Genomic DNA, 22,033 nt, shown 5'->3' with positions numbered 1-22,033 from the left:
GGTGCACATCAAAGGAATGATTTCAATGAGCCCAGACTATTGCTAAATTCCCATACATAGAAAAGTGCTAAATTTGCTAACATAGAAAAGTGCTAAATTTGCTAACTTAAGGTATCTGGTTTTCTTTAATCAATAGTAATCTTGTGCTGTTCCCGCTATCTGGTCTTTGTTGCAGAAACTCCTATGTATTCTGGCTCCTCCCTTACGTCTTCAGAGCAGTCCCTCAGACCTATCTGAGAGATTGCGTTCCAGGCTTAAGTCCTTAGAAAGTCCACCAAATAAAAGATAATTCTCATCTTTAAGGTTGTGTTTTGTTTTGTTCTGTTTTGTTTTTCCCAGTCAGTAAGTATCTTGCCTGGAAAGTAACTGAAGCTGTGATAGACATTCATCTACAAATTGAAATAATAAAAGTGCCTACCTCTTTCCACCTCTCTGAAACACTACAAGATTAATAAGAGGCATAATACATTTGAAATTACTCTGGTTTTTTTGAGAAATTTTTATTGTAACACTTTTTAAAAACAAGGAGCATGGTCTAAATGGAATAAAAATAAACTTGTATTTTTCCTCACATTTTTTTAATTTTTTTAATTTTTTTTTTAGTGGAGGTACTGGGGATTGAACCCAGGACCTCCTGCATGCTAAGCATGTGTTCTACCACTGAGCTATAGCCGCCTTCCACCCCACATTCTATCATCATAATTTCCCTATATACTCTAATACAATTTTCATTCAATATAGTTCTCATTTCTGTATATTTGGGAATTTAGAAAGCCCAATTATGCTCACTTGTGTGTTAATATATCATATATAATCCTCACTATTCTGTATCATAATTATGTTATTTTGTACCTGTTTTCCTAGACTACTGTGAATGCTTTAGGGAAGAGGATGTGTTTCTCTATTTTTGTATCCCTGTGCCTTGAAGAAATAAGATGCTTAATAAATGAGGTTAATAAATGTATAGATTCACCCTACAAATCATGCTCTGACATTTCATTGCTTCAGAATGAAGAATGCTGAATTACTCTTGGAAAAACAACCCATTTTGATTTTTTGTATAACAGCCAGTAAAAATGAATATTCTTGAAAGGAGGGAACAAGTCTTAAAATATCTAAAAGATAATTTCCACCATTGGTTTATTCTCAGTGAAACTAGACAATTTTAGGTCAAAGAATCTCATAGGCTCACAAAATCTCTTTTCTTTCTTCTTGTATAAATTTTTCTTTCATCTGTTCATGGGCAACAAGTAACAAAATACTAATGTTTAAATGGGAAAGGGAAATTTTTATGCTAAAAATAACCGTTATCTACACAGAATAATCTTACTCCTTCATATGGGTACCTTGAAATAAAAGAATAATTCACATTTTCCCCTGTGATTATATTTACATACATGTTAGAGGATAAAGATTATTTAATATATAGCTATATATTATGTATCTTTATCTATATAGTTTTCTATCTATACAGTTTTTACTTTAAGCTGATTTGTTTTGATTATATGTAATAATAATAATATTATTATATGCAATATTATTTGAAGTCAGTGGCGATTTCACAAAAAGTGATGGGAAATGACCACTTTTTCCCTTTGACTGTTCTGAACCATTGATACACTTTGCACATGTGGCTCTGGTCTTCATGTTTTCCCACCTACATTTAGGCCAGCTCAAATACTTGTAACTGCAGTAGGAAAAAAAACTGACTTTACAGTCAGATATTCCTGGACTTGATTGCTCCCACCCCACTATTTCGAGGTCACAAGTCCCTGGACAAACTTCACTTCACCTTTCCGATTCGCACTTTCATTATTTGTCAAAGGGAGATGATGCACACACACACACACACACACACACACCCCTCCATACCTGTCGCCTATTAAGCCCTCAGTAGATACTAGTATGCATGCTTTTACTTCACACCTAAATCTCTTTCAAAAATATACAGAAAGCTTTTTGAGTCCATTACCTCATAGGATGCCTTCTTTTTTTTTTTTTTTTTATTAAAACTTCCCCTAAGGTTTCCAAAACCACACATATGCAGTAACACATAGTTCATATTACTAAGAGGTAATAACCTGTAACAGTGCTTGCTTATCCTGGTAGGTTGCATCTCAAGTTGGCTGCCTCCAACTGGTTATCTGTTGAAACACTTTATCCTTTCATAAGGGTGAATCCAGAGTGCACTGAGTAATGCATAATAAAATTAGTTTGGGGAGAAAAGAACCAAGTTTAAAAGAAGAAAAAAGAAAAAAAAAAAGGAAAAAAAGAAGGGACAGATAAGCACAGTAAAATAATCTCCAATGACTTCATTGTGAAGTAATGACTTTTACCAAATAACTGCATTGTAGTTTTATCTTTCCAACCAAGATTGTGTTAATGCTCTAAAATTAAATCTCTTGTGAAAGTTATCTGGAATTTCTCAACAAGTTTTTAAAGGGGTTTTATTTTTTCATTGGAGGTCATGCCTCAAGAATTTGTAGGAATTCCGCCTGGAAAGTAATAATCAGTGGAAACTGGCAGTCAAAGCTAATTTATATTACTCTTCCAGATAAAAATTCCTTCCGTCTTAGACCTGCATTTCAAAAAAGATTATTATCACTCTGGAGAGAATACATCAGTGTAGAAAAAAAAAAAGGAAAGAAAAGAATGACCTCAAAGATGTCTTTGCTGCCTCTGTGCAACTCCAGGTCTGCTTCTTTTTAAAACTCCCTTTTTAATCCTCTCTTTTGAAATGTTTTGAGGCTGTTCAAAGCCGAGGATGTCAGAGGCATGCTGGCGGAGGACTCCCAAAATGATGTTTCCTGGTTTGCCTCCTGTGGGAGTTCATGACACATCTTGGGTGGTGGGAAAAAGGAGGACAGAGAAGGAAATATGGGGGGGGGAGAGGTTCAGCCTCCAGACTAAGGGGCTTTTCCTACAGCACAGCAATATATTCTCACTCCCTTAGTGGCTAAAGGGATTGGTTGTTCTCAAATCAGCTCCTGCGCCTCTGTTTAAGCTATGTTTGCATTTTCATATGCATGAGATTTCATGAGGGAGTATGCTTAGTGGAAAAGCTTTGGCTATTTTTAATGACAGACATAAATTTAAACCTCATGCCCTTCATTTACTAGCTTCTCCATTTATGAGTTACTGAGCCCCTCAGTGTCTTAGTCTCTTTATCTACAAAATGGGTTTCATAGAGTAGTTAGGAGTCAACTAGATGTTACATGTAAATTATTCAGCGTAGCATTTGGATAGTATCAAATAAAAGTTTGCTGGAAAAATAAATGAGTCAATAAATATTCATTTATCTATGTCCTTCTACCCTCTCCATCCCATCCAGAGAATCTGAGGTGTTAATCCCATGTGGATAACCTGGAGTCTACTCAAAGTTCCAATCAATGAAGTACGAAATCATTCGCACTCTCTTCAGTGATTCTAAAAATTGAAGCCACCAGATATTTTTGAATTGACACCAATTAAAATCCAGAAAAGAGAAATGATAAATCATAATCTGTATGATTACAGCAGGCATTCAGAAGCCCTACCCATTTCTCAAGACTAGAAGCCTGCACCTAGGAGACTAAGAATAAGGTTTAAGGGCCATTTTCTATTCGTGGGATTTCAATCTGAGATACCGCCAAAAACATACGTGGTATCAAAACCAAAGGGCCTGCCTTTTCTATCATCCCAGATCTACATAATGAATGGGTCAGACCCACCAAACTTCCAGCATTCAGCAGACCAAAACTGAACAGAGGAAGCATTTCATTTACTAAGAATTCAGTCACTCTTATTGAAATATTTCAGCAGTTAAACTGAAATCTGCTAGCATCATAAATACAATTTGTACAATTCCCAAAAAGCATGTATTTGGGACAAGGCCATTGTTAATCCTATGTGGTTTTTCAGTGGGTAGGTAATTCTTTAACAGTAGAAACAGAAGACAGATTTGCTTCCAATTGTGAGCTCATTCCTAAGGTCACAACTGAAAGCTGAAAGAGAAACAGAGTCCAAAATAAACATCAGTTTGGACTATAAAGCATTTCTCTCTGAGGGTGCCCAGGTTTATAGGAAGGAATTCCACCTCAAACAAGGAGAAATCTAACTCACTTTTCCCAGTTATTAGTGAGCATGTCTAGTGTCTGTCGGTTCTCACTGATCCATTCCCCCACTTCAAATCCATTTTCCTAAGACCCTGGCTTAAAATCCACATGAACTCAGAGTCCTCCTGACTCGGTGTGCATTGGTTGCCCTAGAGGGGCAAAAAATCTAGTTATAAACTATCTGTAGGAACAGTCACTCACACGGTTGGCCAGAAAATCTCAGTAAGAGAGCCAAAAAGTTTAATTTGTTGTAACCTATGATTTCTTAGTAAATATTAACTAATGTGGGAAGTATGCATGGATTTACTTCTCTAGGCTGTTTGAACCTTTTAAATCATAATTTCTTAAAACAAAAAATTTAAGCAAGACCTTAAAAAGTGACTCATAAAGGAAGGGTGTTTGGTTGGCTCCCCTCACCTCCTCCAGGCTACCCGTCTTCAGGCTGATGTTTTTCTTTCATGAGCTTGTCTCCTGCACTTACGTGCCTGGGTGATGGATAATTCCCTCTGCAGGTGTCTCCAGGTCCTGAGTACCACTTTGGTGAAGTGCCCAAGCAAACCAACCACTGTGCATCAAGGCACTCACCTTCCTTTACCTCAGTCATGTCTGCCAATCAGATGCTCAATCACACAAAGATTGAAGACTTAGCCATTGGCTCAGGTGCAGAATTCCAGGAGCTCTGCACAGAGTCATGACTGAGATGTGAACCAGGAACCTACATATCTCCTAGCCATGAAAGTCATCTTCCCAGCCTGGCATGTAGACACTAGGTTGATCTGTAAATAGCTGTCTGTGTGGACTGGATTCTTAGAAGTTATTATTTCTTTAGAATTGAATCATTTATTCACTCATATATTTTCAGAATGCCAGATGCTGCCTTTCTTATATCCCACGAACACAGTACCACTTTGGAATTTAGAAAATTTCATGTATACATTAACTTAGTATTTATTAGCTATCTTAATCCCAACTGTATGGCAATTGGAGAAGTGAGGCAAAGGGCACACTAACAAAGAGAAAGTGTAATTTTAAAGGCAGGAAAGGCTACAAGATATATTGCAGAAAATGAATGGGTCAGTGTGGCTGAAGCCTAGCATTTATTCATTGGCCAAAAAAAGGTAATCGACTAGGGACTGGAAAGCTGTGGAAATTTGTGGTGAGGTTCTGAGAAGGCCCATTGAAAGACTTCCAAATGTCATTGATTTTGGACTTGATTCTGCAAACCAAAGGAGAACTAAAGGAAGCACATGGCACTTGTGATGTGGAGTGATAATGTTAGTTGCAGCTTGGGAAATCACTAGAGCAAGGGACTGACCAATGGCAGAAAAAGTACAAAGGCTTTGGCAATGTGGAGGTCCTGAATTAAGAGCAGTGAAGGGAAGTTGAACAGAATGTGACAAATTAAGAAACTCAGATAAAATTAACATGGCCTCATGACATTCTTCTTTTGGAACAAGACATGTTTTCTGGTAGCGAATATAGCTTAAAACAAAAGGTTTCAAAACCAGGGATTGGGAATCCCTCTTAAATACTGAATTTGTAACTACAGCAGAGGGATTTATCTTGTCTCTCTCTTTACTAATGCATGACTTCAGAGCCCAAAGTCAAATCATATCAAATCAAGCAAATTCACAAAGACGAACGTTCCTGTGTGGGAGCAGGGGGACGGTACCGAGATAAAAAGATACAATCTCCGACCTTAGAAATTTTGTAGACTAGTTTAATGGTTCTCAATGGCTATGTATTGTGAACAAGTGTGAGGTGAACTATAATTAAAATTTTTAAATAACAACGTGAGGCAGCATATATGTGTCTAGTAGCATGATGATAAATGTTGTAATAGCATTTTTGAGTTCTTTCTTTGAGTCTTAACATTGCCTCGATTAGCTCATATAATCCTTAGGGGGAAAAAAGAGAGAAAAGAGAGGGTACTGTTTTCTCCGTTCTTCTGAAATAAGCTACAAAGTCATAGAAAAGTGAAGAAATATGTGCAAACACACAGCTAGAAGTGGGAGGGCCAATGTGTATTCACCAGGTCTGTAGTGGATGCTGTGGTGTGTTGCCCAGCGTTTCTTTTGGGACCAAGGAAGGCATTCATTCCCCCAAGAATAAGGAAGGAATGAAGACCGTTCATATTCCTGGCTGAAAGAAGCTGCCTCACCCAAGATTTAGCCTGGGGGTGGGAGTGGGGAACTGTCGGTCTCAGCTGGAAGACTGAGAGGCTCATCCTAGCCCCAGAGCTCCCAGGAGTGGCTGAAGCCTCCTTGGCAATGGCAATGGCACTGCAACTCAACTTCTCCCTCTGCACTGTATTACTTCTTTCCCTCCTTCAAAGATACTTTTCTTTCCCTCCTCCAAAGATACTGATCCCAAGAGTAGCCTGCAAGAATTCTCTTTGTGACCCAAGAACCTGAACAGTGAGAAGGCTTGACTCCAAATCCTTGTGCTTAGCTACCAAGCTGCGCAATAGACAAGTCATCACAAATAATTTGAGCCAAATGTGAAAAAAAGGGTAGATTTTGAAAGACAAGTATTAGATGCTCCAGGCACAAGGAGTCATGGAAAGAAAGAAAAGTATGCCTGGGGAAGAACGGCTAGATGCATCTGACAAGAGCAGGGGATTCCTGTAGTTATCAGAGGTCAGCTGTGAGGGCTGTGCTCAGCCTGCTTCTTGGATGTCCGAGTCAGGAGCTTCCTTTTTGCTCTCTTCTTGAGAAGCGCAGAAGATTGGTATGATGTAGACAATATTTTAAGAGGGCAGGCATTTGTGGACAGGATGGAGTAGAATGGGAGTGCCAGACACTAGTGACTTTTTATGTTAAAAATCCACAAGAATTTTTGGCTAATTGAACAGGGGAATCCAGGGGAAAGTAGGAGTCATGGAGACTTGAAAAACTTCACGTCTGGGTGAATGGGAGAAAGCTGGTATCTCTTCCAGAGAGATGTGACATATTTGCTTTCCCTGGGACGTCTTCACAGGAGAGTTCACATGGATGTAAAGGACTGAGTCTGAGGACATCTCCATCATTTCAAATAAGCTGGTGAAAATTTTCCTCCTTTACCTTTAATCTCCTCTAGCAAATTCTCCATTTCCATGTTGGCCTCAAAAAGACAACAATGAGAAAATTGTCAAGCTGCTTTGAGGATAATCTGCAGTTTGGGTATTTTTCCAAGAATCGGTGTCACAGAGCACACTGCTCTGTGCTGGGCATGTGACACACGAAGACTGAAGGAGCATGGTGGAGAGGACAGAGGTTGTGCTTTCTGTAACACAAGGCAACTTTTCATCCTGTTATCCAAGGGCAATTTTTCTGTTTCATCCATTAAGTTCTTGTTAACCTCAGCTTCCGTATTTGAAATGCAAGCTGCCTTTAGTATCTATTAAGATACTAATCTTATTCTGCATATATTGTCTATTAAGATACCCAAGTGATTAGTGTCTGTATATGCATATGTCTAATGGGTTGGTCATAATCAGTTACTAATCACTTGGTGAAATCAAGTAGGAAAGACATTGTACAAAAACACAGTTTTGTGTTTTGTAATCAGCCTTCCCAAGACAAGTTCTTTCTGGCTTTCAGCCATAGGAAACAAGATGTTTCATTTCAATGTGAATTTCCTGATTCCAAATTTAAATAAAATAACAAAAAAAATGTGACAGATGAGGAAAACAACGACCCCAGTGATATGATTCCGCTGAATTGCAGACCTAGGGGGAGTGAAGAGAGATGGGGGAAGAGAGACTCTGTTTTCAACTGTGAGCCAGAGGTGTATTAATTAAAATTGTAGCGCTGGGTAACAGGATTGTTTTATTTGAATCCCTTCTATATATCATAATGAACCCATTACTTGGGGAAAATATCGTATATGTTTCCATTTTTACTGTCTCTCCTACCTTCTCTGTGTGTTTTATTTTCTTCTTCTTCTTTTCAGCTTTCATATAGTTTGCTCAGACCAGAAATGTCAAAACTCTGTGGAGAACAGCTGTTCTCATTTTTGGCTCCTCTGCTGAGGAAATGTTCAGAATGTCCTCAAGGAGCATTTCTCCTGTGAGCTGTCCCATTCCAGATGTAAACTAGGAGACTTATTTTTTTTATATTCTGAGAAAGAACTAGAGGCAGTGAACCTAAGTTCTCTCTTAGGTACCGCATGGAAATTATCTGGAGCCAGAGCTCCCAGATGGCAGGGCTCTCAAGAAGTCCCCATGCCTGGCCCACTAGGATATTGATGAGACATTAACAACCCAGGCCTTTTGGGTGGAGTCAGAGAAGACGGGGTGACTCTTACTCCAGGAAGCCTCCACTGAAACCCCATCTGCCAATCCAGTCTTTTTATGGGTACCCAGGAACCCTTGCCTGCCCCTCAACACATTAACTATAAAACACATATTTTTATAGTAACCCCCTTGGTGCCTGCCCCCACCTCCAGTAGATGAGAAGCAGAGAATGTGTCATATTTAGTGTTGTAACTGCGGTGTCTGGCATGGCATGCATCACATCTAAAGTGCTCGGTGAACGTCCTAAGGATGCAGTCAGCTTTTAAATCTAGTTGGGTGCAGCTAGAAGACAGTTGAGAAGGTGTAGAAGACAAACCGTGCTGGGGAAATGAAGAGGGCAGAGGGGTATCAGTCCCAGTTCCAGGCGTGGGACTGAGAGAGGAGTCCCCCGCAGGCTCACAGGGCACCAGCAGGGGAGGACGGCAGCAGTGCCCGGAAGATCGCTCAGACAGGCAAAGAGAGAGCTCTTTAGCTTCTGCGCCCCGGTCGGGGGTGGGGTGGCGGGTAGGACTCAGCAATTCCTACTCGGCCCCGTTAGAGGATGTGACATGGCTGAATCTCAGGTTGCCAGAGGAGACTGCAGTGGTTGGCGGATAAGCATTCTGTGGTGGGAGCCGTCTGGGCAAGACTCTCTGGTCTGGGCACCAAACTGGAGTCACACTGAGACCTCGGGCTTCCACACTCCCAGGAAAGCTCTAGAGATCAGTGGGGAGGATGGCTGGGCCCTAATTAACTCAGACCTGGGGATCTGAGAGCAGCAGCCCAAGGCAGTGTTCGGAGAGAGAAGGGCACTGCTGCGGGACCCAAGGAGAGAGAAACCAGATCTGAGCTCATGCCGGCCTGCACCGGGGACCCAGGCAGCTTCTTGCAGAGCTCAAGGGGAACAGGAAGAAATGTGCTCATAAGTGCCTGACATAGGTAGACTGTTTCAATTATTGCCATAACCAGTCCCAGAAAAAAAAAACAAGAAAAAAAAATTGGGGGCTTTATTCTCCAATCCTATTACCTGTGGGTGGAGATTTTTGATGACAATGAAAGCATTTTGCCATAAAACAAAGAAGCTACATTTTCCCAGCACATAAGAATGGAGAGTGAGGAAATCCGTAATCCTGCAATACATCATTTTAATTTATCATCTATACAAAAGTATATTTTTATTTATTTTTTATTTTTAGTGGGGAAGTAATTTGGTTTATTTATTTACTTTTTAATGGAGGTACTGGGGATTGAACCCAGGACCTTGTGCAGGCTGAATAGGTGCTCTACCACTAAGCTATACTCTCCCCTCCAAAAGTATATTAAAAAAGAAAAAGACTTGGCTTAACTTGGAATGTAAATAGAGAGTTAGGGCTGGAGGAGAGCTCTTATCTTTGAGAAGACATAAGATAAATTGGCGACATATAACTGAATTATCACCACCTCCAGTTCCACCAAGGGTCAGGAGATCTGGTGAAAATTGAATATTAGGGGAAGAGCGAGTTAATTCTTCACTTGTGAAACCGTGGTAAGCAATATTTCTATTCTAAGAGAAGAACCATAGGGAAGTCAAAAGCCAAATGTTCCCAACAGAACAAAGGACAGTAGGCAGAAACGATTGAGAGCTGGCATTTTCATGTATGTATACAGTGCTTACTTCTTATACATCCGTATCATCCAAGCAAACAGACGGAAATAAATATTTTCCTCCACATCTAATAGAACCTGGAAGACTGAAACACAAAATGACAATATCTGGATTAGAGATCATTTGGCCTTGTACTATATAAGGTCCTGAAAATGTATTAAATATGCAAAAATTATTTAAGAATTTTCCTTTTCTTGTTTCTTGTTTTTTGTCTAACACTAGCAGCATCATATTACATAATACATTAAGTAAAGGTATCTAGTTCTTACTACACGCCAGGTACTACTGTGAACACTTCATGCAAGTTTACTTAGTGGATCAGCCACTGTATGAAGTAGGCACTATAATTCCCCGTATTACAGGTCAGGGGCGAGAGCAAGGGATATGAAGCAACTCGACTGAGGTTTACAGCCAGTAAGTAGCAGATGTGGGATTTGATGCCAGGTTTCCTGCCACCATAGACTGCGTGCTTAACTCCAACAACATACTGCTCTGTGATTAGACCAAACCCAGCAGAACTTTATGAGTACCTACCACATGAAAGGTGCTATTGAGAAAACAAAGATAACTCATGCAGGTAAGATGGAAACTCTAGAAGCACCCTATGGGAAGAGAATGTAAAAGAAATAGAATTCACTGTCCTTGTGCTTAAGGATCTTAGAGAAGTTAATCACAGAGAACACATGGCAAGAAAGCTAGTTTAAGAAAATAATATATCACATGCATTAAAGTCTCTATGCCAATGGGCTGTAGAATGGAGGACTGGTCAGAAAACAAGTATTGTGTTGCGTGAACAGCCTTTGGGTCAAGTAAAGAATCACTCTCAGTCCTGGGCCCACACTGTGTTTTTGCTGGTTTTCTTTCTTTTGCATTCCGGTATTGTCAAGAACTTTCAAGTGCATTGCTTTCCTTAACGCTCACAATAACTAATGTCATTCTCATTTTACAAATGAAGAAACTGTAGTTCAGAGAAGTTAAATAAACATTCCCAAGATGACAGAATTCAAGTGACCAAACTTGGGTTTAAATCCAAGAAAGTCTCTCTGATCCTGGAGCTGCTTGGCCATCCAATTTCATTTTAGAGAAACATGTCTATTCAGCAACTGTTCCTTAATCAATGTGAAGTTGTATCTTGTGGCTGATACAAGCTAGCCAAAACTTTCCATGCCCAAATAACGCTTTGGTTTAGTGAGTGCTCAGATGAACTTGACTCTGCCTCGCTAATGCCAGTTGGTGGAGAGGTGCCTACCTATGGGAAATGTCAGCTTGACTTTTTCGCTGGAGCTTAGTGGAATGCTCAAGTGTGGTGTCTTGGTAACCATGCTCCAAAACATAAATAAATAAATAACCATTGGACATGTCTGGGGCTCAGTGGTGCCATGTCATCTGTGTACTTTGTTTCTCTTCCCATAGCACCAAATAACATCCATCCACAGAGCCTGCAATGTATGGCAAGAATACAAGTACATGGCCCTTGACAATTGACAGCACTATATACTATGCTTTGCAATTTGCAAAAGAATTTCACATGCATCACCTCATTTGATCTCGGCACACCTCTCGTGGGCTTTCTTGTTTCTCAGATCCCTGTGATTGGGCGGTGGTCAGACTAAGTAACGATCGGGTTTCAGCATTAAGCATGTACTCTGATACTTATCGAATTTTTCTTTGCTAACCTTGCGCCCTCAGAAATGTATCTCAGTTACACACCCTCAGGTCCTGTACCTCCAAAAGGGGGTTCAAACAGCCAAAGAAAACCAAAAGGTAATGCATGCCAGCACAGTCTGCACTCCCTCCTTCGAAGGAAAACAGCCTAGGTTTATCATCCAGATTCATTAAAACGTTAATATTTTCTGCCCCAATTCATACAAAATGATTTAAATGAGAGTATGCCTCCTGGCATTTCATGACAAATGCAATATTTGAAAAGCATACGTTGATTTTAAAGCTTAATTCTACTAAATGCTCACAAATTAAAATGAATGTAATTTTTAAAGTCTGGGAACTGGCATCTGTGCAGCATGGGGTAGCGATGGATACCATCCTAAAATAATATTCTGTAGATTGCTCAGCTTGCTCTGTTAAAATAGTCCAATTCTTTACAGCTAGGGGAGACTGGGAGTCTGGGAAGCAAGACCTTGTCATTCTTCTTCACTTCTATCCCTGCATCCATGAGAAAGAGGATTATTGTGGCATCCACAGATATAAAAGGTGAGGCCAGAAGCATCTCTGTAGAAATTCCAGGGTCACAGATCCAAACCTCACACTTTAGAGAGCAAAATGGTGAACTAGCCTGGCTGAGCAAATGCAGGGGGATATGTATTGCTGTTGCCTCCTGCCATTCAGGTGAAAAGACGATATCGCATGCTCCTCTCTTGTCTCATGCCCTCCTTCCTCACTGTCTCCTAAATTTAATTCTTTTGCAGATGTAGTCAATAAAGAAGACAAATGGGGAAAGAGGGGAAGAAAGTAGCCACTGGGAAGTGTCACACAGCAGAGGTGGTGGGCCGTGAAAATCTAGATGAGTGACCAGAACTGTCACCACTCGGAGAAGGACAGGCAAAGATTTATGGAGCGAAATATTAACTGCTTTCCTGGAGCTGAAAGTTGGCTGAGCGGAGACAGTAAAGTGTGTTTTTCAGGCTCCACGACTGAGCTCCACTTCCTGATGCGAGGGGATCACATGACTTGTCCTGACCAGCAGAGCGCAGCAGGGGCCACACAGCCCCGGGCTGTGTTGGAAGAGGCCTGGCAGCCTCATTTTCACTCGGGGAAGAGGAAACTCCTCACTTAGCTACAGTGCATTGTGCAGAAGGAAACTGCAGAGTTCAGAGAGAAGCAATTTTAAGCAAAAATACCTTTGATTCCCATCCCCCCCAACCCAGGAAACTTGAGTGACCCTAGCAAGCCAGGGATAGCCATCGTTATGAAATTGTGTTTATATATATGAACCTAGATCCTCCAAGGTCTGGGCTTTTCTAGGGTTCTGCAGGGTGAATTGGCTCACTTCTTGTAATTTCCCCGATAACAGGTGATTAGGTTTTATATTATCTTGTGATTTTCATGTATTATTTTCCAGTTTTCCAAAATGCATCAAAATCTTTTATCCCCTGTTGTCTTTTCTTCTGGTTCTCTTTATCTTTATGAGCTAATGATTACCTTTCCTTTCTATTTTTTTAACTGACACAGGGTTGATGGTGGTGCAGCGAGGCAAGAGGAGGGGGTGAAGAAGTAAATGTTTTGGTCTATATGTTAGTTCATGCCAAAGGGAAAACAGACTGGATGTGCTTTTTTTTAAAATAGAAGTAGAGTTGATTTACTATATTTCAGGTGTACAGCAAAGTGATTCAGATATACATATATATTCTTTTTCATTACAGGTTATTACAAGATATTGAATATAGTTCCCTGTGCTATACAGTAGATCCTTGCTGTTTATCTGTTTAATATATCGTAGTGTGTATCTGTTAATCCCAAACTCCTGATTTGTCCTTCCTCCCCTTTTCCCCTTTGGTAACCATAAGTTTGTTTTCTATGTTTCTGAGTCTATTTCTGTTTTGTAAATAAGTTCATTTGTATCTATTTTTTTAGATTCCACATCTAAGTGATATCATGTAGTTTTTGTCTTTCTCTCGATCTGCTTTTTGCATAACATCCTCTGAGTCAAACTGCCAGGCCCATCCTGAGCAAGGGGGTCCCAGTGGAATGTCCTTTCAGCCACCTGCGTTGTTCCCTAAAAGTAGCTAATAAAGTCTCATTCACTTCTTTATATTTTACCTTTTTTAAAATGTTGGAGGTTTTTTGCACAGAGTCCTCAGAATGGCAGACCGATGTTTTGTTAAGTTGGCAAGAAATTGATGGATATGAGAACGGATTGTGTTTGGTAATTATTCATATTTTGATGCTTTGGAAATCAACTTGTGTACTTTTTGTAAATTAAGCATATGCATTATTCAATATGTGTAATGTAGCAATAAGCAACTCGTTAACATGATTCTAATAACCATGAAAAAATAGTCACCTTTCATTCATCTTCCCTCCTCCATGTGTACACATCTCAGGAAAATCGCTTGTCTAAATGAGCGGTCATAAAGATATTAGGGATAATAATATGATAATAGCATCTATTTATTGAGTGACCATTGCAAGTATTTTGTTAAATTTTCAAAGTATCTTGTTTTAAGCATCGAAAAGTAATAGATAGTAACTACACATTTACATGTGGAAACAAGGCTCAGGAAAGTTATGAGGCTTAGCAAAGGTGCAGAAGAGATTTGGACCACTGCCTGAACATCTCTAACACCCACATATTCCAGTTGCAGTAGTGAGTGATGAAAATCACAGCCATTTTTAAACTTTAAAAAAAATTGTCGGTGACTTCCCTTGGGAATCACCCATCCCAACTGTTTTGATTCTACTCTGCCACTTTGCCTCAGGGAAAGAAGTCCAGATGTTTGATACATTGCTAATCCGATTTCCAAACATTTTGAGCCTTCTTAAAGGTGTGAACCTATTTGTAATTTCTTCTGCCTCTTTTTTTTTTTTTTTTTTGTACTTTATCTGCTGTGATTTTTCTAAACATCTATGGAGATTTTGGAGTCTTTTCCTACGTCTCTGGTGAAAATTTGACTTAGAAGGTCTTCATTCAAAAGAAGTATAAATCTCACTGTGAAAAATCCTCTTGACTTTGGGTTTCTCTCTAGAGTTGAAAATACTGTTTATGATAGGATGTCTATGCTACAATTAAACTTCCTATAAAGAAATCTGACTTGTCAAAACTTGCTTGTTAAATAAGCTTGGAACCATTATTTGAATAACAAACTGGATCTGAGCTTGGATAGCAAACTTCAGTTTTATGGGTCTTCCAATGACCTCATTGTTATTATAAATGAGTACATCAGGTTTCCTTATCCATCAGGAAAGCCCTACACTCTATGTGTCAGATGACTCAGAAAACGCACAAATGTCTCCCATGCTGAAAGATAAGCAGGTTCTGGATTTTCTCCATCCAGCATCCTTTACAAAGCAACATCATCTCAAAGTGGGCTCCTGATTGGGGGAACACACCTTCCTCTCAGTTCATCTGGGCATCAGATCCCTTTCAGCGCAGTTAGCCTCATTCCTTTCTTTTCAGGAAGATGCTACAGGTACTGGCCTGTAGTCATACAGGAGCATCAGTACCACCATGAAATCCTCTCCAGGTCAGAGGTCCTCCAACCATCCACTGTCCTCTCCCTGATACAGTTGGAATATTGCCTAGACTCAAGGATGTCATCCCAAATAGCACTGCCTCCTAGCTGCTGGGAGTGGAGGCAAAGATGCACAAGGCTCTCCATTCCCTGCACCAGGCCCTCCACTCTCTTTCCAAGGCTGTATTGAGAAAAGGCGTTCAAGTGAGAGCATTTGTGACATGGGATTCCTGGAAAGGCCCTCCCTGTCATACCCCCTTCAAGACTGTACCTCCTTGGCCAGGACTTCTCAGCCTGGGAGCGATTTTCCCATCACCCCTCTCCCCTACCTCCTTGGATATCTGGCAATGTCTGGAGACATTTGTAGTAATCACAATTGGGGTGCACTCCTGGCATCTATATGCGTAGAGGTCAGAGATGGTGCGAAGCCTCTTCCAGTGCTCGGAACAGCCCCTACAACAAGGAATTACCCGGCCACCCGACGTCAGTAGTGCAGGGATTGAGAAGCCCAGCCCCAGGCCCAGAGGCAAGTAGACAGAAGGGTCTCTTCCTTCTTTCCCAAACCATAAATCACTTATTAAGTGTTTTCCATGTGATAAAAATTGTGCTCATTATCGATGGAGATAAATAGGAATCGGATGGAATTTAAAAAGTGAATAGAGCATGGTGGGTGAGAGCACCGACTTGGGTGCCAGAGTCCCTGAGTCCGGCCTCCAGCCCTGTCACTTAGGAGCTGCGTGAGCGTGGGCAGTTCCACGTCCCCTTGGAGCGCCATTTCCTCATCTGTGAGATGCCACAGACAACAGCATGTGCATTATAAGCTTGTTGTGATGATTAAGGGCATTATTATGTGTACGTTCTTTGAACAGGTCTGCCGCAGAGTCAGCTCCCTGTCTGTTTATTTTCCTCTCTTCCTACCAGTTAGGATGACTGGGACACATTAGGGTCCCTTGAAAAACAAGAGGCTGGTTCCCCTACAAACAGGGTGAGACCTGGCAGCGAAGCAGTTTACCGGAAAAGAGCCTAGGGCTAGGATATGTTTTAGTTCTGACTTTATTAGCAGTCTTGGCAAAATGACTCCCGCAACCCAGGCCTCTATTTCCTTATGTGCAAAATGGGGGTGTTGGCGCCTGCTGGGTCATAAAGTCCCTGGGAAGACAAAATGAGATAATAAATGTGAAAACAATTTGAAAAACTGTTATCACAGATTGATACTTTGGGGGAATAATATTTCATTTTATGTACTTTACATCTTTCTACATTCCCACATCTCCTCCAAAAATAATATATATATATATATATATATTTTTTTTTCCCCCCTTGAAAACAGTGCAACTGGATAACTTTAATTTATTCAAAGTCCCTAAATTTGTTCCTGGATATAGGCCAGTGAATTGAGTTAATTTTCAAAGCTTTGTTAGAATATCTTTTGAAAACACAATGATAGTTTTCTGGTTTTAAAAGATGAAGTTAGAGAAAATAAATCAGTTATTTAAGCCAATTTGTTAAATGCCTTCAAGTGCTCAGTTGTCCAAAAACACGAGTCATTTAGTGAGCGACAGTCAACCAGCTGCGGAATCACATCAGATACAGCATGTGTGGGAAGCTCTGTCCTCTTGTTTTCCAGCTTCTGAGCCTAAAACCCTGTGTTCCCCCTCAGTCTCCTAGCTCTGGCGGGAACTGCCAACTTGAGCGTGACATCCTGACTCGACCCCACTGTGCTCCTAACCTCACTTCCTGTTTGTGTCAACCGGATGGAACAAGGCCCAGGTTTAGACAAGCAGAATGATTTCTGAATCTGCAGCCTCTCCCCCTCCCTAAGCTCAGGCTGTTTGCTGGGATCTGGGATCAAGGGAACGGTCCAGCTCCACTCCATTTACATCACCAAAGTTTACTGACCAAAATCAATGAATATTTTCAACTCTAGGTGAAAGGAGCTGTCAAAACGCATCCTAATGGACACATGTCCACCTCGTAAAGCTCTCAATAGAAATGCCAGAGAAAGGGAGCATGACCCCTTGTAAAGTTAATTGTTCCAATTGGGGATTACAGGGGATTAGGTGGGAGTAAATCTTAAACTGTCACTGTTCTGCCAGGATAGAAAAAAATCTCTGTCTCCAAAGACCGATGCCCTTCTCAGATGTTAGATTTATTTTCACCAGACCCTTTATATGCACGGCTGAGGTCCTCCAATTTGCCTGGTCATGGAGTTCATTTTCCCTTGGGAACTGGACAGGAACAAATATGACAGGGATTTCACAATCCCTGGTGCAACTTGGTATTAACGTGAGAAAAGCCATTCACCACCTACTGCACCATCAGGACAGTAACAGGAGGCGGGGAGGCGGGGCGCCATCTCGGTTTCTAGACCTTAACTCTTGTCATTCTCCATGGTGACGGTTGCCATCAACCGTGTACATCCTCTGGGGCCCTGACTCCCATAGTCCTCCTGTCTTCACTTCTTTTGCAAATTGATCTGTCTGGATGCCAGGTAAAATGGGGCTGAAATGAATTTCCCGTCTACTATGCAACATGATTCCCACTCAGAACAGAGCCAGCCTTTATTTGTCATTTCCCTCCGAGGCCTGAAAGACTGTATCGCTATCTGTGTGCAAATATGGTAATTTACACGTGGTCCCACCCCCAGGGGCCGGAAGCTAAGCCACCTGATCTAAGTCCACAGTGACCTCTCAGAGTTTCCATTAAGATACTGGAAGGGTTTTCGCTCAATTTATCCTCTTGGCTGACTCAATTCTCCGTTTTGGACAATGGATGCTTTTATAAAGAAAATGTTCTTGGCTTTTAAATCTTTTCCTTTTCTTTTTTTTTTTTTTTTTTTCCGTGTCTACTGCAAATGTAAAAATTGATTTCCTTCACTGCTTTTCCTTAATTCCAAGTAATGCTGTGTGTACTGCTGCTGCCTCGAGGAGCAGGAAGGGTATAATTTACCAGATGTGAGGCAACTAGGCCTTCATTTCCTGAAGCAATGAATTAGCAACTCTTTTTCCCTGTCACAGAAAATTGTCACCAAAACAGTCCAAGACACAATGGCAAGTCCAATTAATGTTTGTTTCTTCAGGAGGGCCCAGCTGAAAGATGAACCGACTGAGTGAGAAGCAAATTGAGTAGGAAAAGACTCAGCTCCAAAAGGGGGTGGTGGGGGGTGGCTGCAGAAACATCGTTTTACTTTATATATTCCATCTCATAAGTGTTTCAAACATTATGTAAGAATTATTCTTTTCTACTAGTCAAGATGAGAGATCACAGATGACATCTTTGATTCTGCATGCTCCAAGTCTCTGAAGGAAAACATTTAAATTTCACTTTTAAAAAGCAGCAGAAAGATAAAATTTAAGGGTGCAAAATTCTGTTATAGTTGAAACAGGGGGCAAAGAGTAAAAGCTAGATTCTGGAATCCTGAGCCTCAATACGAGTTTAGTTCTTTAGTATTAATTTTAATCGGTATTCAGTGTTATGTTTGCATATTACATTTAATTTTATATTAATATTTTAATATTTCTGATGCTTAATAACTGGAGAAGCAGCATACAATTTTATTTACCTGTAGCTTACCTTAGCAGAGAGTATATTCATGACCTACTCTGTGGAAATATCCATAAGATTAATAATTTGCTTTTAGAAAGTTCTCTGAAATTGACTTTGCTGCTTTCATTTGATAATGGAAAACCTACTTAAAATCTGATGAGCAAAATAGAGATAAGAGTTAATACAATGTTGTGCATGTTTCTGAATATACCGAAAATTATGGAAGTTCTTCCCCTTTTGTGCATTTAGTTTATAATCATGTCTAAACCACGTGACTATGCATTGGAAATGAAGAGGTGGAGGACAGAGTTCTTGTCCTGGAGGAACTTGGGACACAATGGGGAGACTGGAGGGATGTCGCTGAAACATTTGGAAATAATTACCAGGCAGCCCACAAGGGAAGCCGAGCCGGTGTGTAGAATTACAGACCCTGGAGTCAAGGACATTTGAAATTAGGGAAAGCTTTCTGTAGGTAAGAGCAGTCAGGAAAGTCTGGCATTCCCTTTCCTGATAAATTTTCTAAAAATGAAGTAGAGAAGAGTGGGTGGAGGCAGGGCATTGGGGTCCAATAGTAGGCAAGAGAGGAAGAGAATAGAGAACACGCTGAAAACCGTTTTTGAAAATCCCAGTATTTTCCTTCAGATTTGTGTCAAGGTTTTCATGAGACTGAAGGTACGATAGGGACGATTTAGGAAAAATAACTTACTGATGGGACAGTACCCAGGAAAGGAGAGTCACCCTTCGAAGAATAGTATATAGAACTCATAATAACAATTAAAATCACTTTTAAAGCCTGATAGAAGAGGAGGGCATGTGAACGTTGAGGGAGTTATTATACATCGTCCCACACAATAACGCCAGGAAACGCCATCCTCCGCCTGCTCTGGAGGACCATGAAACCTGGAAACGTGACACAGGAAGTAGAAGTCACCTCTGAAACATGCTGGTTAGTTCCACTTAGGTCCTAAAAAACACACAACTAAGCCTTTTGTGCTTCAAGTTTTCCTCGGGCAAGTGGTGAGAACCACTTTTTCTATTTTATAATTTCTGGGTCTTTTTTTGTGTACCCACTCTCACCCCCCGATGGATTAGGATGCTGGCCCCTTCAGTAAGCTGCATGCTTGCTTTCTTTCGTGTATTTGGGCATGCTGCTTTCGGTGCCTGAAAGAACTGACACCACTATCCCACTTCATTGCCCTGTCGTTCAAAATCCTTCCATTTTCAAGATCTGGATCAAATTCTACACCTTTTTCATCCGTAGTTATAAAACACATTCCAAAAGTACTGTGGCAGGTGCAGAAAGGGGGCTGGACAATGTAGTACACTTGCTCACAGAGAAACAATTCTGTTGGAGAAGAAAGAACACGCAAAGGGAAGAAGACTTTGGAACATGTATTCAGCGGCACATCATGAGCCCAAAGTGGGAGCGTGAATACTGAAGGGACTAGGTTGTTAGCTTAGAACTGAAATGGTCCTGCCTTCTCAGTCATTAGTCATCTAATTCTATCACACCAGTAAACTGAATCTTCCTAAGCTGTCGTCATCAGGTGCCTAAGAAAAACACAAATAAATCAAAGTCAACAGACTTTTATTTATTTATTCAGCGTTTAGGGAAAAAATGATATCACAACGTGGGTTCTGATTATGAATGAAGTATATTGAAAAAGTCTTACATCAAAAAGTGTGTGTTGGCAGTTCCACATGACATCATATGACAGATACAAGAAGGATTTTATGTTGATACAAACTACTATTTTATTGCAGTTGTATCAAATAAGCCAAGCCTTCTCTGAAGGACTTTAACAAATGTTTACCTTTGCTAGGCAATTACTTAACTTCCCAATTATCCAGAAAGTGAGCTCATGTAGAGAGCAAAATACACTCAATAATCTGAACAACCAGTATTAAAACTCAGAGAACTTTACTCTTTGTTTGCTTGTTAATTTTGGATAAGGACATACAGATTTGACCTTGAGCATTTTGTTCATTGCAAAGCTTCTCTTTTCATTTGAAACCAGCTGTACACTTTGCTCTCATAATCCATCCACCCATTCAGATGCAGGTTTTCAATTGCCAGTGGCATCAAACTAGCAACACGGGAAAAGGGGTGGCTATACCCTTCTCAGCTCTTCAGACCACCCAGAACTGATTTGTATCTATTATTGTCATTTTGGGGAGAATGAGATGCCTGTGGTTACCAAGGCACCCTTCCTAGGACTGGAGAACAGCTCTTGGTAGAAATTTCACTCCTTAGAACATCGTTAATCAGTGTTGCTCTTATTGGTCAGATTATTTGATCAAGGTCAAGTTGGATATAGCCTCTCTCATTCATTTTTTTTTTTCAGATATATCTAACAACGTAAATAGAACCATCAAAGCATTGGAATGAAAGGCAGGACTCCAAGCCCTTGCTTGTATTTAGTGTAATGTCTAGGAATCTGAGTCAACCGGTTCACGGAGTGAGATCCAGTCCAGTGTCCTTGATCAATGATGCATCTGCTAGGTGTCTCAACTCCTGACACTACAGCTGTTTTTCTCTCCATGCTTTCAAGACATTCTCTTTTTCTTTGGCTTTCAACATTTTGACCATGGTGTATGTAGATGAGGATTTGTTTATGTTTACCCTATTTGGGATTCATTGAGCTTCCTAGATCTATTAATAAGTATTTGTTTTTAAAGTCTGGGACATTACCAGCCATTATTTCTTCAAGTATTTGTTCTGTCTCTTTCTTTTTCTCCTCTCCCACTGGGACTCCTCACTCCTGCACATAGGTTGATATGCTTGGCGGTAGCCCCTAGGTCTCAGGCATATTTCTTCTCTCTGTTCCTCAGATTGGGTAAATTCCATTGATTCATTTTCAAATTCACTGATTCTTTTCTTAGTCATCTCAAATCTGCTGTTGAACTCATCTACTGAATGTTTCATTTTGGCTACTGTGTTTTTTAACTCTAGAATTTTCACCTGGTACTTTTTAATAGATCTGACTTCTTTATCAGTGTTCCCAGTATATTGAGTCATTGTCAGCATAGTCAGTTCTTTAATATGTCCTTTGAACATATGAATAATAGATGCTTTGAACTTATAATGAAAAAGAATATATATGAATATATATATATGTATAACTGAATCACTATGCTGTACACCAGAAATTAATGCAATATTGTAAATCAACTCTAACTTTATTAAAAAAATAATAGTAATAGATGCATTGAAGTCTTTGTCTGCTAAATGTAACATATAGGGCTTCTCAGAGTCTGTTTGCATTAACTGCTTTTTCCCTCCTTGAGTATGGATCATATTTTT

This window comes from Camelus bactrianus, chromosome 23 (genome assembly GCF_048773025.1).
Source record: "Camelus bactrianus isolate YW-2024 breed Bactrian camel chromosome 23, ASM4877302v1, whole genome shotgun sequence".
In the NCBI taxonomy this organism is placed as follows: domain Eukaryota; kingdom Metazoa; phylum Chordata; class Mammalia; order Artiodactyla; family Camelidae; genus Camelus; species Camelus bactrianus.
This window is presented reverse-complemented; position numbering follows the sequence as displayed.